Source organism: Haliaeetus leucocephalus, unplaced genomic scaffold (assembly GCF_000737465.1).
Source record: "Haliaeetus leucocephalus isolate CR32 unplaced genomic scaffold, Haliaeetus_leucocephalus-4.0 Scaffold290, whole genome shotgun sequence".
Classification (NCBI taxonomy): Eukaryota; Metazoa; Chordata; class Aves; order Accipitriformes; family Accipitridae; genus Haliaeetus; species Haliaeetus leucocephalus.
This window is the reverse complement of record NW_010972726.1, coordinates 121,433-136,835: the sequence shown is the minus strand read 5'-3', so window position 1 is coordinate 136,835 and position 15,403 is coordinate 121,433. Positions and strand designations below refer to the sequence as shown.

Here is a 15,403-nt window from a genome sequence, read left to right as displayed (position 1 = left end):
GTGCTTAGTTCCAGTTTTCCGCATGTGAGAAGTCTTTGCTGAGTGGCTGCAAACCAAATGTGCATCCATGCCCTCACAGCAAGGGACACAGGCAGGAGGATCTGGAGCCCCTGATTCCATCACAGAGCTTCTGAGGGAACCGCTGTGGTGACATAGTGGGGCAGGTTGCACAATTTTGGGTACTGTGATGGATAGAGACAGGTCCTTTAGGAGACACTGGGGGATGGTTGGGAAAGGTGGGAGAATGAGGCTGGGGCATGGCCTCTGTAAAGGATGGGGCAACTTGAATGTGTATGGTGGGGTAGACAACAGGTTGTGCAATCATTACTGGGTTAGGAAGAGATGACGCACCACTGATGGTGACATGAAGGTAGGAGTTAGAACCACTCAGTCAGGGTGAGGAAATGGACAAAGTCTTCTGTAGGTAACCTGAGGAAGTCTCCAGATCAGCAAACCTTGCCCTCACTGGACGGGCAAAGTGACTGGGTGCAAACAGCCCCATTGGGTCCTGGAGAGTCTCAGGGTCGACTTCTTATCACAGCAGCCAGGTGGGCCAGGAGGCTGAGTCAGGGCTGCTCAGGGACATTAACGTGTCAGCCTTGGCTGCAGTGACCGTGAAGTTGTTGCGTCATGGTTCTGAAGGGAACTGAAGCCAGAGAGTAGCAGAGCTCAGGTTTGGGATCCCAGAGAAGCAGACCTTGGCCTGCTCAGGGCTCTGGTGGTAGTGGGAGATCCCATGGGAAGGCAGCTCTGAAAGGTAAAAGTCTAAGCTCGCTGAGAGGCCTTTAAGGACATCTTCCTCAAGCACAGGAAGGATCTGTCCTGATACTCGGGAAAACAACCCTTCATCTCCAGAATCCAGCTGGGCTAAACAGGAACCTCAACGCCGAGCTCCAGTGCCAAAAGGCAGCACACAGGAGGTGGAAGCAGGGGCAGGCTACAACGGAGGAGTTTAGAAACGCTGTCTGGGAATACAGGGATTGTATTAGGAGACTCAAAGCTCCCCCAAAGTTCAAGCTAGCAAGGGATGTCAAGGGCAACAAGGTGAGCCACTACTGCTTCCTTAAGAGTTGAAAACCAAAGAAAAGTAAATTGGGCCACTACTGGATTTAGAAAGAGTAAATGCAGGTAGGTCTGACGTACACTATGACTTCTTTTCTGCTGTCTTCCCCTGCAAGGTCTCCCACGTCTCTGTTGCCCTCAGGCAGGACTCAGACAGGAGGAGAACAGCCAGCAGTGGATGAGGACCAAGTCAGGGGCTACTTGAGCAGACTCACCTCTTTAGATGGCCAGCATCCAAGGGTGCTGAGAGCGCCAGCCAACACCATTGTAAAGACATTCTGCATCATCTTGGAATGGTGATGGAGACTGGAGGAGGTCCCAGACGACTTGCAAAGAACAAGAGAGGCATGCATCTTCCAACAAGTCCCAAAGGATGAGCTGGGGAACTAAAGGCTGTTTCACCTCACTTTGGTGAGCGTGTGTCACAGCCCTTGCCCTTCTGAATCCCATTTCTGGGAACCTGAAAGGGAGAGTGACTTGAATTAGCAAGGGTAGGTCATGCCTGGCCATCCTAGCATCTTTCTGTGATGAACAGGACTGCTTTTCTAGATGAGAGGAGAGCAGTGTCTATCATTTCCCTGGATTTCAGCAAGGCTTCAACACCATACCCCCTTTATATGCTTGTGCATTGTATCCAATTAAAGGCATTACAGTCTGGATGGCTGGTTGGATGGTGGGGTTTGGAGGGTTGAGGTGAACGAGTGCTTCTCTGCCTGCAGACCAGTGACACCTGGAGAACTGTAAGTGTTTGTCGTGGGATCTGTCCTGGTTCATGTCTATACCAATGCCCTGGAGGAACTGATGGAGAGCACTCCTGTCAGGTTTGCAGATGCCACTACAGCATGGAAGAGCCAGTCAAGTTGCTGGAGGGCACTACTGCAATCCAGAAGGATCTAGAGAGGCTGGAGTGTTGTGGTTAATCATAGTAGGCAGCTCAGCCCCACAGAGCCACTTGCTTACTTGACGCCAGTGGGATGGGGGAGAGAATCAGAAGGGTGTAAAAGTGAAGAAAACTCGTGGGCTGACATAAGGACAGTTTAATAGGTAAAGCAAAGCTGTGCATGAGCGCCAAGCAAAATAAGGAATTAATTCACTCCTTCCCATCGGCAGGCAGATGTTTAGCCATCTCAAGGAAAGCAGGGCTCCATCAGGCGTAACGGTTACTTAGGAAGGCAAACACCATAACTCTTAATGTCCCCCCTTCCTCTTTCTTTCTCCAGTTTTTATTGCTAAGCGTGACATCTAACGGACTGGAATATCCCTTTGGTTAGCTGGGGTCAGCTGTCCCAGCTGTGTCCCCTGCCAAATTCTTGTGCACCCCCAGCCACCTCGCTGGTGGGTTGGTGTGAGAAGCAGAAAAGGCCTCGATGGTGTGCAAGCACTGCTCAGCAGTAACTAACTCATCCCTGTGTTATCAGCACTGTTTTGGTCACAAATCCAAAACACACAGCCCCATATGAGCTGCTATGAAGAAAATTAACTCCATCCCATCCCCAAAACCAGGACAAGATCCCCCTCTTATTCCATTCTGCTTACTGCATGCTCAGGTCTCACAGTATCCAATACAGCCTCAGTAACCATCACCCCCTTCACAGCGTCTCATTTAAACACAGATATCATTCCCTTACTCTATGGACCACCCCTGCAAAATGGGCACAAAGTGTCCATTGAGTTCCTTCAGTCCATGGCTTGGGTTCTGTCTGTTATGGTGCTCACTCGGGACAGTGCTGGTCTGCCTGCTGATCCTGACCTGTGAGCTCACAGAAGGCCTATCACCCGTCCCAAGGCAGAGATCCATGCATTCCCATTGCTCTCTCTATCGTAAAGGGCATCTCCCCCTCCTTGCCTTACAAGCCTGCCCATCCCTGGCCGCAATCCTGCTGTGTGCTATCTCACACCGTCTCTGCTCTCCACATGAGACTGTCGCTCACTGTAACCACACACAGACGTCTAATTCCTCCTCTTTGTTCAGCACGCTGCGCACATCAGTGCACTGACACTTCAGAGAGGTGCCCGGTAGCGCTGATTTCCCTGAAGGATGCCACAGGACCACAAAACTACAATAGAGGTTTGAAGGGACAGGACTGGACCCAGTATTGACCCCTGCAGTGCACCACTGGTGACTGGCCTCCAGCGAGACCTCGTGCCACTGGTCACCCTCCTGTGGGCCCGGCCATTCAGCCAGTTTTCAATCCCCCTCACTCTCTGCTCATCCAGCCTCTCCTTCAGCAGCTGCTTTGTCAGGATTTTATGGGAGACAGTGTTGAAAGCCTTAGTCATCTACCAAGGCAGCCATTTCATTGGAGAAGTTTATCAGAAGTTTGTCAAATAAGCATGGCATTTCCTTTCATCGGCTGTGCTCTGGGCCTCTGTGGTGTGTTGGTTGGGGTCTGGCACTTGGAGGGCCATGATGTTATGCCATTGTGTAGCCCATAAAGATTTGGCCACCTCAAAAAAAGGGAGGATAGGAGGGAAGTGCTACCAATTCTGGACATTGCTTGGTAGCAAAGAAATAATAGTGGGCTCTATCCAACCTCTCCAACCTCCATTGCTCTCAGCTCTGTTTAGTTATGAAATGCAGATGTCAAATGTTTTAATAGAAACTTGTCCTGAGAACAGTTTTGCCATTCAATGTGTTCATAGGTAATGCATTTCAGAAATGACTGTATAAATCTAGATTTATGTAGAAGGAGAGAAAGCGTGATCAGCTGTCTTTTCTGTGCCAATGGCCAATAGAGAAAACAATCCTGAGGATTTATAGGAAACCCTCAAAACTCTGAAAATGAAGACTTCTTACACACTTATTACCCTCAGCTCTTTTCTGCATATGTTTCAATGTGTACCTATCATCTCCATTGAAGGGTTGATGCAGTTGCCCACACAGGGGTGGCCACTGCCTCCAGGATACCCTGAGGTAGCTGAAGACCTCATGCGGGACCGAGAAATGTGCAGCAGGACCAATGGCAGAACTTCTGGAGCATGAGCTGTTGGACAGGCAGGGTGTGTCAAAGCCTCTTGGCTGAGACAAGTGATTTCTCTCCCTTGACTAGAAAGGGAAGCCTGGGCAGTTGCACCCAAGGTGCCTAGTGTTAGAGGTGATCACTCTCATCCCACCCTTCACCTACAATAGAGTCACCTGTAATTTTCCAAGCAGGGAATGAAAAACAAGTGTGTCTAGATGATGCGGAGTCTGCTTGAAGATGTTTCTGTAACCCAGATATGTTGGGGTTAGTGCAGATTTGGCTATTCAAAAGGGAGCATTTCATTCCCTTTGTCTCTTTGCTCCCCTCTGCGAATCAAGGCAGCTCGTGACTTCAGTGTGTGACACGCTGTGTGCAAAAGAGCGAATATGGAGAAACAAACAAAGTCCAGGACAGGGAATGTTTTGGGAGGTCGTGGGTTCTGTGACTAAACACAAACTGTGTTTTCTGTTGGCCTAAGGTTATCCTCTGTAGGAAGCAGGTTTCAATGGAGGTAATATGGACTTAACACCTAGCTGAAAAATGTCTTTTATTTTTAATTGAACTCTGCCTTCCTTTGTTTTCATATGTAGGCAATTGAGAAACACCCTTCTGTGTCTGTGTGCCACTCATTCTCCAAGTAACACAGGTGGGAATTGGTGCCCATGGGCTGAAACACACAGCTACAGACTTCAGTGGAGGTAGCTCAGATTGGACCAGGGCTGCTCCAAGTCCCAGGTGGCTGATGAGAGACATGGTAGGTTGGGGGTAGGGATGAAGACTGACCACAGGTTGTGTAACATAAAGGCTCTGGATTTTCATATCTATTCACACTGAATTAGGAGACGCACAGGATCAATATCGATTAGAGATTGCTGATATCAATTCATGTGTAAGCAGAGAAATAAGGTGGAGAAAAAGAAACCCTTTCTTGTTGTTTAGTGTTCATATCATTTCACTTTGATTACACTCCTGAAACTGCTCTTATTAACCACATCAGAATTGAAGGCTTAAAAGAAAACTATGGAAAGCGACTTGACTCGTTAGGGTGTTTTGCATGTTAATGAGCCCTCTGGTGCTGACTTCCTGAACTGCAGATCCTGAAAGACCTAAGAAGCCCCTACAGAAGTAAAAGTCAGTAGCAAGCCTCCAAGTTTCCGAGCGTGTTAGTGGGCCCCAGTGAGGGCCATCCCTGAAAAGGCCATGGAGAGAATGACCAGAAAAGCACCCATCGCTGGGGGCTGGTGAAGCAGGAAGTCAGAGGCACTGCTTAGAGGTGGAAAACCAAGCGTGGAATGTAGCTGGGAAAACCCTTGATGTGTTTCACCAAACAGGACAGTCAAGCGCTGACCCCCATCCTCTGGGAAAGGGGATCTGTTACCTCCTACGATGCTTGGGGCTCTTCCAAGGAGCAGTGAGATGTGGGGGTGTGTAATGCTGAGTGCAGGACAGGATCCACAGCGGGTGGCTGAGGAGGCAACAATGCTCTGGGGCTGTAAGAACCTGGTGTCTTCTCATGGGCCTCAGCAGAAGAGACAGCAGCCAGGGTGGAGAAGATAAGGATCTCAATTGTGTTGGCTGGTGGTGGTCTCACCTGCTGCAATGTTCTCAGTCATCCCCATTGCAGGCTGTCCTACACTGTCCTATGCCTGTGCTGGTTTCCCGGCAGACTTTAGCTATGTCCCCATTTCCCCACCACACTTGGCCCCTAGGATCTCCCAAGCCATACTGATGCCCTTCTGGCCTTACTGGCTGTTGATTCAAACAGAAAGCTGTGGTCAAGCAAGGATTGGTCAAGGCCTGTGAATTGCCCACAACTTGTCTGCCTTCTTCCAATACTCTCATCATGCTCTTCTCGCACCCAAAGTATCACAGCCCCACACTTGCTTGAATCTTCTATTTCTCTCTGTATGCCAGCCCTGAAATACCTGTTGTCATTCTGCCACCTCAAAATCAAAACTTAACTTATTTCACTTCAGCAGGATGCCCCGCTACCCCTTCCACTACTTCAAGTCTGCTACCATAGATGCAGAATACTGTGTTGCATATATTTATGTTTTGGAAGATGAATGACTTGGTTTTCATTCTCTTTTTTTTTTTAATAGATACTGATAGTCCTGGGGAAATCACACTAATGCGTACTGAAGGATTCTTGCTATGGTCAGAGCTGTATGTATGGGGGCACATATAAATCAGCCCTGCACCTGATGTGAATTACTTCTGTGGGCAGGGAGAAGCTGAGAGCTTCCCCTCATTTGAAAACATGAAGGGGAAGGAAGGACAGCATCTTTCAGGATGGAAGGGACCTCAGGAGGTTTCTGGAAAAAACCTGCTGCTCAAAGCAGGGCTAGACCAGATTACTCAGGGCTTTAGCCAAAGACGCCTTGGTCACTTTCTGGGATAGAGCCCACACAAACTCCCTGGGAAACAGATTCCAGCATCTGGCTATCCTCATGTTGGAAATGTATTTCTCTATATGTGCACTAACCCCCTTGTTTCAGCCCATTGCCTCTTGTCCTTGTGTCTTGTACCATGGACACGAGCCTGACTCAGTCTTCCTGGGAACACTGCAATGCTGCTACATGTTTCACCCAAGATCTTCCTTTCTCCAGGCTGGACAAACCCAGCTCCCTCAGCCTCTCCTCACAGGTAAAGTGTTCCTGCCTCGGACCATTATGGGGGCCCTTTGCTAAACTGGCTCCATATTGCCAAAATGTTTCCTGTACTGGGATCTGAAATCTGGACACAGTTTTCTGTATAATCCCTTCCCTCAATCACCTGGCTGTGCTCCTGTTCGTATAGCCCAGGGTGCTCCTGTCCTTCCTTGCTTCCAAGGCACACGGCTCTGTCCTGTCCATCTCGCTGTCCACCAACACCTTTCCAAAACGCCTCCTTCCAGCCAGGCAGCCCCCCACCTGTGCCATTGCCAGGATTAGTCCCCTGCAGGGACAGAACCTGGCATCTGTCCTTGCGGGATTTCCTGACTTTCATGCCAATGCATGCGCTCCTCTTCCTTGAAGCCTTTCCCTGAGCACAGGGGCCTGGAGACCATTTCAGGAAAGACTCAGGCACAGCAGGCATTCATTCCTTCAGCACCAGCTGTGCCTGCTGTTATTAAATCACCCTCCCCATTCAGCAGCAGCCCTTGTTCAGCCTTGGTCTCTCAGAAGTGACCAAAGGTCTTCTGTTTGCTTTTGACTTCCTTTGCCACCAGCATCTCCAAGTGAGTTTTTCTTTTCCTACACTCATGCCTCCACAACAAATGCAATATATCGAAATTCCTGCTTTGTAACTGTCCTTGCTGACACCTCCTGGCAGCTGCTTTGTGGCACCTCTCCTTGTGCTGGCCCAGCCCCACTGCCCAAATGTGGTCTTACAACCCCACTCTGCAGGCACAGCATGGGAGAGGGTAGAGTCAGGGGTGGGAAAGTTCCCCCCATCGTGATCCCTTTGATGGCCTTCAGATCACAGTTCCCCAACGACCTTCCTACTTTTGTAGCTTCCCCAGCACCTGACCACTGTCCTGCTGAAGCCTTGTCCCCTGTGAGGCTTTGCAGACAGCTCTGCTCCAGGGTCTGCCAGTGTCTGGGGAAGGAAAGGGACTGGGCAGGGCTGCCCATTCCCCAAAACCAGCCCTTGGCCCAGCAGGAAGATGGAGATGGCCTCACAGCAAGAGTTCCCCCATGTACAAACACACACACAGAGCTCTCTCTGGCACAGAATCACAGAACCACTGAGGCTGGAAAGCAGCCAGCTTCCACCTTCTCTGTGCTTCCTCTTCGTGCTTGATTTTTGTCAGGAGCTCCTTTCTCACCCACACCAGCCTCCTGCAATGTTGCTTGACTTCCTGCATGTCCTGGTGTACTGTTGTGGAGCTTGAAGAGGAGATCCTTGACCATCAAACAGCTCTCCCCTCTTCTCTGCAGGACCATATCCCATGGGATACTATCAAGGATGTCTCTTGGCACACCAAAGCCTGCTCTCCCGAAGTCCTGCTCTTTGCTTTGTTGCCTTCTCTCAGGAACTTCAACTCTACTTTCTCACCCCTGACTATTACACCCCGACCAGCTCTTCCTTGTTCCAAGGATGACATCCAGCAGGACATTCCCCCTCACTGGCTCCTCACTCACCCTTGTTGGGAAGACATTGTCAATGAACTCCAAACACCTCCTGGATGGCTTTTGCCTTGCTGTGTGTCCCCTTCAGCAAATGTTGGGATAGTTTAGGCCTGCCATGAGGACCGGGGCCTGCAAACAGGAGGCTTCTTCCAGTTGTCTGAAGAAGGCCTCATCTACTTCCTCTTCCTCATCAGGGGTGCCGTAGAAGACATTCACCCACCACAGGGTTGCCCATGACCCTTCAGCTCTCATCTGACTCATTGTCCATTCCCAGGCAGAGCTCCGCCTGTTTCTGCCGCTCTCTGCCATAAAAGGCAACTTTGCCTCTGGGTCCAGACCTATGGCCTTACCCCTACCAGACCCCCAGGACCCCACAGTTTCTCCAGGAGAGGGGATTTGTAGGGGCCTGCAAGTCCTCATGCTGTTATCTTGTGGGAGACACCCCAATCAAGATGAGCCAGCTGCACGCAAACATGAAAAGCTGACCAAATGGTTCTTCAGTCCATGGGGACCTTGAGAAACTCTGCGGTTCAGCAAATGGAAATCACTTGGAGTTTTACAAGGAGAAGTGGCCAGTCCTGCATAGGTGGGTGTCAGGGGGGTGTGGGGAGAATAACCCCATACATCAGGAGAGGCTGGGACCTGACCGACTGAGAGGTGACCCTGGGCACTACGAGGGATGCCCTATGAGCCAGTCGAGTATGGACACTGAACAAGGCCAGCTACATGCGGGGCCGCGTTAGGAGGAGCGTGGGCTACCCAGACAACCTGAGTTGTCATGCCCCTCAACTCAGCCCTGGTGTGACCCACACACATGGGTGCGTCCCAGGGTGATGCTCCCCGTTTTGGAGAAGTAGGGAGGAACCACAGAGTGTGGAGTGGAGGTCGGCCAAGGTGGGGTTTGGGACCTAGTGCACATGGCCTGTGTGGAGTGGCTGAGGGACCTGGAGTTCTTTGGCCCAGTGGTGTGGAGGCACCAGACGGTGTCGGAGTAGCCCGAGCGTGCTTCCAGGGTGGTTTCAGAGATGGTGGAGGCTTTCTTTGTAGTAAGAGGCAGCATGAGAAAGAACTAGTGCCACAAAGGGAAGCTGAGGAGGCCCAGACTGAACACAAAGAAATGTCCCTCAAAGGGCAGTGCTGTGGTGTAAGAAGTCACCCAGAGGGAGACTGGATCAGCCCAAGGCTTTGTGTTTCAAGGAACAGACCGTGAAGGTGGAGAGACATCAGTGAAGATACAGAAATGCTGGGCTGAGAGCTAGGTGGGAAATCAAGATGGGTGTCTGCCGCCTGAAGGGAAAGAGGTGCAGGCTTTGGGCAGTGTAGGGCAGGCTGCAACAGAGATGGCCAAGGTCTCTGGCAAGGCTGAAATGCCCAAAGTCTTTGTTCGCTTGGCTACGGCAGTTGCCTCTGCCACGGAGGCCTACCAGGAGGAACTATTTTCAGGCTCGGGACTGGGTGAATTTGGAGTGACAATGCTGAAAAGCTTTTTGATGTCACAAAATTGGATTTATTCTTAGAAGAGACTGAGTTCCTACGTACCCATTGCTGTAGGGCAGGAGTGACTCCTGCAGAGCCCACAGCAGACCCCCCTGCTCCCTGGAGCACCCTCAGCCAGCGCCAACCCAAGCCCATGAAAGGGACCCGCCACAGGTCTTCCTGAAACAGGAGAGGCAATATCAGTGGGATTTCTATGAGAAATGCATCAGGTTTTGCTTAGAGAAGTCTCTTCAAACTTGTCACTGTCTTTTGCCTCTTGGACAGTCCCCCATGCCCAGAGGAAGTTAATGTCCAACTGCAGCTCCATCACTGAGTTCCTCCTTCTGGCATTTGTCAACATGCGGGAGCTGCATCTCTTGCACTTCTGGCTCTTCCTGGGCATCTACCTGGCTGCCCTCCTGGGAAACGGCCTCATCATCATGCCATTGCATGTGACCACCACCTCCACACACCCATGTACTTCTTCCTCCTCAACCTCTCTGTTCTTGACCTGGGCTCCAACTTCACCACTCTCCCCGAAGCCATGGCCAATTCCCTCTAGGACATCAAGGCCATCTCCTACTTGGGATGTGCTGCCCAGGTCTTTCTGTTAGTCTTTTTGATCTCAGCAGAGTGTTTTCTTCTCACTGTCATGGCCTATGACCGCTACGTTGCCATCTGCAAACCCCTGTGCTATGGGACCCTCCTGGGCAGCAGAGCTTGTGTCCACATGGCAGCAGCTGCCTGGGGCAGTGGGTTTCTCAGTGCTGTGCTGCACACTGCCAATACATTTTCACTACCCCTCTACCAAGACAATGCTGTGGACCAGTTCTTCTGTGAAATCCCCCAGATCCTCAAGCTCTGCTGCTCAGACGCCTACCTCAGGGAATTTCAGCTTCTCATGTTTAGTGCTTTCATCTTTTTGAGGGTGTTTTGTTTTCATTGTGCTGTCCTGTGTGCAGATCTTCAGGGCAGTGCTGAGGATCCCCTCTGAGCAGGGATGGCACAAAGCATTTTCCACATGACTCCCTCACTTGGCCATGGCCTCCCTGTTTATAAGCACTGCCATATTTGCCTCCCTGAAGCCCCCCTCCATCTCCTCCCCATCCCTGGACCTGCTGGTGGCAGTTCTGTACTCAGTGGTGCCTCCAGCCTTGAACCCCCTCATCTACAGCATGAGAAACCATGAGATCAAGGATGCCCTGAGAAAACTAATCACTGGATGCTTTTGAGCAGCAATAAACTGTCTGTTTTTTGCATAGGACTCATATCTCATTACAGGGTCAGCCGCTTCTGGTGTTTCTTGATAGGCCAGCAGCAGGAACATGGCTGGGAAAGGGACTGTGAGGTCACTTCTTTCTGAAGGAGCTGATAGGTCAGCCCTTGAATCATGGCTGGGATATGTGCTTTGATGCTCACATCTGCCAGTGTCCCTGACAGGCCAGCAAAAGCGTGTTGATTGTGAGAATCCTTTCCCCAACTACCTGGTAGGCCCGTCCAGGACGAGGGCTCGGATATGGCTTCTCACACCTCTTCTGCCTGAGTACATGATGGGACAGCAGCAGGCACGTGGCTTGGAAGATCACGGTGAGGTTACTTCTGGCTGGTCAGTTGACATGCCACAAGAAGGCTAATGGGTTGGGCTATCACTCCGACACCAATTATGTCTGACGAGCTCATAGGCCAGTAGGAGGCACGTGGCCATGAAGGCAAGTGTGAGGTCATTGGAATCTCCAATCTCTTGGGGTCATTGGCCATCAGCAGACACATGGCTGGCATGTCGACTATGACATCACTTCTGCCTGAGAATCTGATAGCCAGCAGCAGGCACAGGACTTGGTGGTTGTTCTGTACCTGGAGGTTCTGGTTTCTTACGTCCCCAGTAAGAAAGGCACGCAGCCTCGGTGCAGTATCATTTAAAATGCCATTTGATAGAGCAAACACTACAAACAGTGAATAAGGCCAACTGCATACAGGGCTGTATTAGGAGGAGCGTGGCCACCCAGGCAAGGGTGTTCTCATCCCTCGGGCCTCGGCACTGGTGTGGCCACATCTGGACTAGTGTGTCTGCGTGTGGGGTTCTTTCCCGGTCTGGAGGAGCGGGGAAGAACTGGAGTGGTCCCAGAGGACATCTGCCAGGATGGGGCCTCTTTGGAGAGGCTGAGGGACTTGGGCTTCTTTAGCCTGGTGAAGTGGAGGCTCAGGGCACGATGGTAGTAGAGTGCACCTGCTTGAAGGGTGGCTTCAGAGATGATGGAGCTTTTCTTGGTAGTGGGAAGAGAAGGAAACCTGCACAAAGTGCAGCTTGGAAGGTTCAGACTGGATGTGTTGAGAAAGAAATGTCACTCAAAGGGTAGCCTTGTGGTGCAAGAGGTCACCCAGAGAGAGCCCAGATCAGCCCATGGCCTTGTGTTTCAAGGAAAATCCAGCCAGGCTGGAGACACATCCGTGAAGGAATAGAAATGCTGGGGTGAGAGCTAGGTGGGAAAGCAAGATGGACGTCAACAGCCTGAAGGGAAAGAGATAAGGCATGGGACAGGTTATGACAGCCTGCAGTAGAGATGGCCAAGTGCTCTGGCAAGGCTGAAAGGCAGAACAGGTCCAAGGTATTTGTTGTCTTGGCTTTGTCAGCTGCCTCTGCCACCAAGGCCTACCAGGCAAAACTGGTTTTGAGGCTCTGGACTTAGTTTCTTCCTCACCCCTGCTTGGGGAGGCTGGGAGGTGTTGCACAGTTTCCCTACACTTGGCATTGCTCACCCTCACATCCTGCTGACCCAGGAAGAGCCCTGAGCCATGCATGAGGGACAGGATCTGCCTTCCCAGGGCCTGGGGATCAGGGCTTGGCCTTTCTGCTGCATAAAACAAACCAAGGGTTTTCTCAGCATTACAGCCACCTGCACAGTGCTTTTGCCTCCCTGCAATCACAGCCTCCAGTTATCTGCTCTAACGAGTCCCTGGGGAGGCTTTGTCAGGAATGGCCCTCAGTGGGGCCCATTAATGCTTCAAGGTACTTTGCTTCTGACTTTGGCTTCTTGAGAAGTTTCTTTCAGTCTGCTCTCAGTAGCTGAGGTTCATGGACTCAGCCTCAAACACACCATGGGGCTCATTAGGATACAGAAAGTTCTAACGAGCCTTGTTTCTTCCTGCAATTTTCTCCAAGTCTTCAAGACTTGTACAGCTAATTAGAGAAATTTCATAGTGTAGTTAAGGAGGAAGATTTCAAAGTGCACCTATACCCATGGTTTTTTTTCTTTTAAAGAACAGTTTTTCTTACTCCTCAGTTTAGAGAAGAGGTGATAGAAGCATTCTCCAAGTGATAATGATCCAGAGTGTCTCCTCAGGAGGTCTGGACAGCCAGGAAAAGCAGTCCCTTGAGGTCTGACACTGGATGGACACCCTTGCTCCTCACCTCTCAAACCTCACCACTTCTGACATTGGCCACCTGGGGCTTACATCTCTGTTCCTTGCCTCAGACTTCTCCACTGATCTCTACAGCTGGAGGTTACAGCTCCATTGCATCATCTCCCCCCTGCTCTCCTTAGAGAACTGGCTGCACACAGGCCCAGCAGAATTTTTCCTATTTGCAAGCAAAGCAAAGAAAATCATGATGAAGTTTCATAAACAATAAGTCACACTCCTCCACCACATGCGAAGAACAAGCTGCCCCTAATGAGGCTGCCTTTCTACAAGGGATAGTCTTATGAGAAATGTTTGTGACAGATACTAAAAAGTTAGAGATAAACACAATTAAAGAATTGGCTAAAGAGGCAATTAGGCTACTGGAGGACAGGCAAGCTCTTAGCTCCCTGAAGCTCAAAGCAGCTGCACAGGGGAGAGGTATCTTGATGAACAAAGAATAAGGGAAGGAGAGAAGTGGAGCATCATGGAAAGGGCCTTTGCCTAGGCAGTCTGCATCTGAAAAGATGACTTTCAGAAATGGTCATTGTGTCAGGACAGGTGTAAGTATATGAAAGACTAGAGCAACTAAATACACCTAGGACAGGCAGAATAGTGGTAAGGGAGTTACAGGGGAGGACTGATATTTCTTTGGAATGTCCTCTGTAAAGGGTCATGGAATTGGTAGGGGTCTCTTGAGAGTGAAGACAAACCAATGTTGCGCCCATCTCCTAAAGAGGCCAGAAGTGCAACCCAGGGAACCACAGGCTGTACAAGGTCACTTTGATGAGGAGTGTGCCATTGAATGACTCCTCATGGGTGACATTTCTGGGCACCTAAAAAAGAAGAACATCGGCATGGACTTCCCAAGGGTAAATCAGGCCTTGCCCACCTGATTGCCGTCATGATGAAGGAAGTGCATTTGTGCATGAGGGGAGCACAGTGGATGTTGTTTACCTCCACTTCAGCAAGACTTTTGGCACAGTCTCCCTCAATATTCTTCTGCTCAAGTTAGGACATTTCGGTCTGGATGGATAGACAAAGAGATGGGCATAACACCAGTTGGATGATGAGGCTGAGAGCCTAGTGGTGAAGGGGTCATACCCTACCTGGAGACCAGTGGGACATATTGGGGCATTGTGGGGCTGCACAAGGGACTCTCCTGGGTGCTGGGCAGTGTTACACCTGTACCCATGACCCATGATATAACTCTAACCATGTTTGTTGATGGCACTGTATTGGGAGGACCATTCCTGTGCCTTGGGATGCCATTCAGGGGAACCTAACAGGCAGAAGGACTGTCCTGTCAGGAACGTTGTGAGATACAAGAAAGACAAAGGCCAGATCCTGCGCCTGGGATAGACTAACAGCCTGCAGTGGCAGGGGAAGGGGACTGCCTGGCCAGAGAGCATCTCTGAGGAAACAGCCCTGGTGGTGCTGGGGGACAGAAGGCAAAACACGATCTAGCAGTGATCCACATGATCCGGGGCTACCTGGTAGCAGAGGTGGCCAGCAGTGTCCTGGAGTGTAGAAAGAAGAGCCTCGCCAAAAGAGTGAGGGAAATTATTGTCTCCCCTGCCCATCACTTGTCAAACCACCTGTAAACTACTGTGCCATTTTGGGGACCCTGGTTCAAGTGTCCTGGGTCTGGCTGGGGTGGGGTTCACTTCCTTCGTAGCAGCCCCTATGGTGTTATGTTTTGCACTGGTGCCTAAACCAGTGTTGATAACACACCAGCATTTTAGCTGTTGCTGAATAGTGTTTGCACAGTGTCAAGGCCTTCTCTGTTTCTCACTCTGCTCCCTCCCAGTGAGTAGGCCGGGGGTGGGTGAGGAGTGGGGGGCAATGGGACACAGCCAGGCCAGCTGACCCCATCTGACCAAAGGGATATTCCATGTCATATGACATCGTGCTCAGCAATAACATCTTGGGCAGAGGAAGAAGGCGGTGGAGTTTCCTGTCGTTCAAGGTGTCGAAGGGAGACTGGCTGGGTGTCACTCTGCTTGTGGGAGGTGGTAAGTGATTGCCTTTGCATTGTCTTTTGGGTTGGGTTTATATTTGTTTTAATCTTTTTTCATTCACCTATTATCTGTTTTTATCCCAACCCACAAGCTGCCCAACAACTCCATGCAGCAGCATGGGTAGAGACCTGGCTAGCTAAGGAGTACTCTGAGGAGAAGGGCCTGGGCAGCAGGATGATGCCATATGAACCAGTGGGCCTCCCATTTCAAAAGGAGAGTGGAGAAACTGGAGAAGGTCTGGAGGAGGTCTGCCAAGGTGGAGTGAGGGGCTTAAGGCATGAGCCATGAGGAGAGTCTGAGGGAACTGGGCCTCTCCAGCCTGCTGAAAGAGGCATGGGGCCACCTAAGAAGAGCCTACAGCTACCTGGAG

General features: G+C 50.7%; 1 pseudogene; it reads left to right on the top strand.

Moving 5' to 3' along the window:
• Nucleotides 1-10,268: 10,268 nt before the first annotated feature.
• On the top strand, nt 10,269-10,848 carry LOC104833464 (annotated as a pseudogene).
• The last annotated feature ends 4,555 nt before the right edge of the window (nt 10,849-15,403 follow it).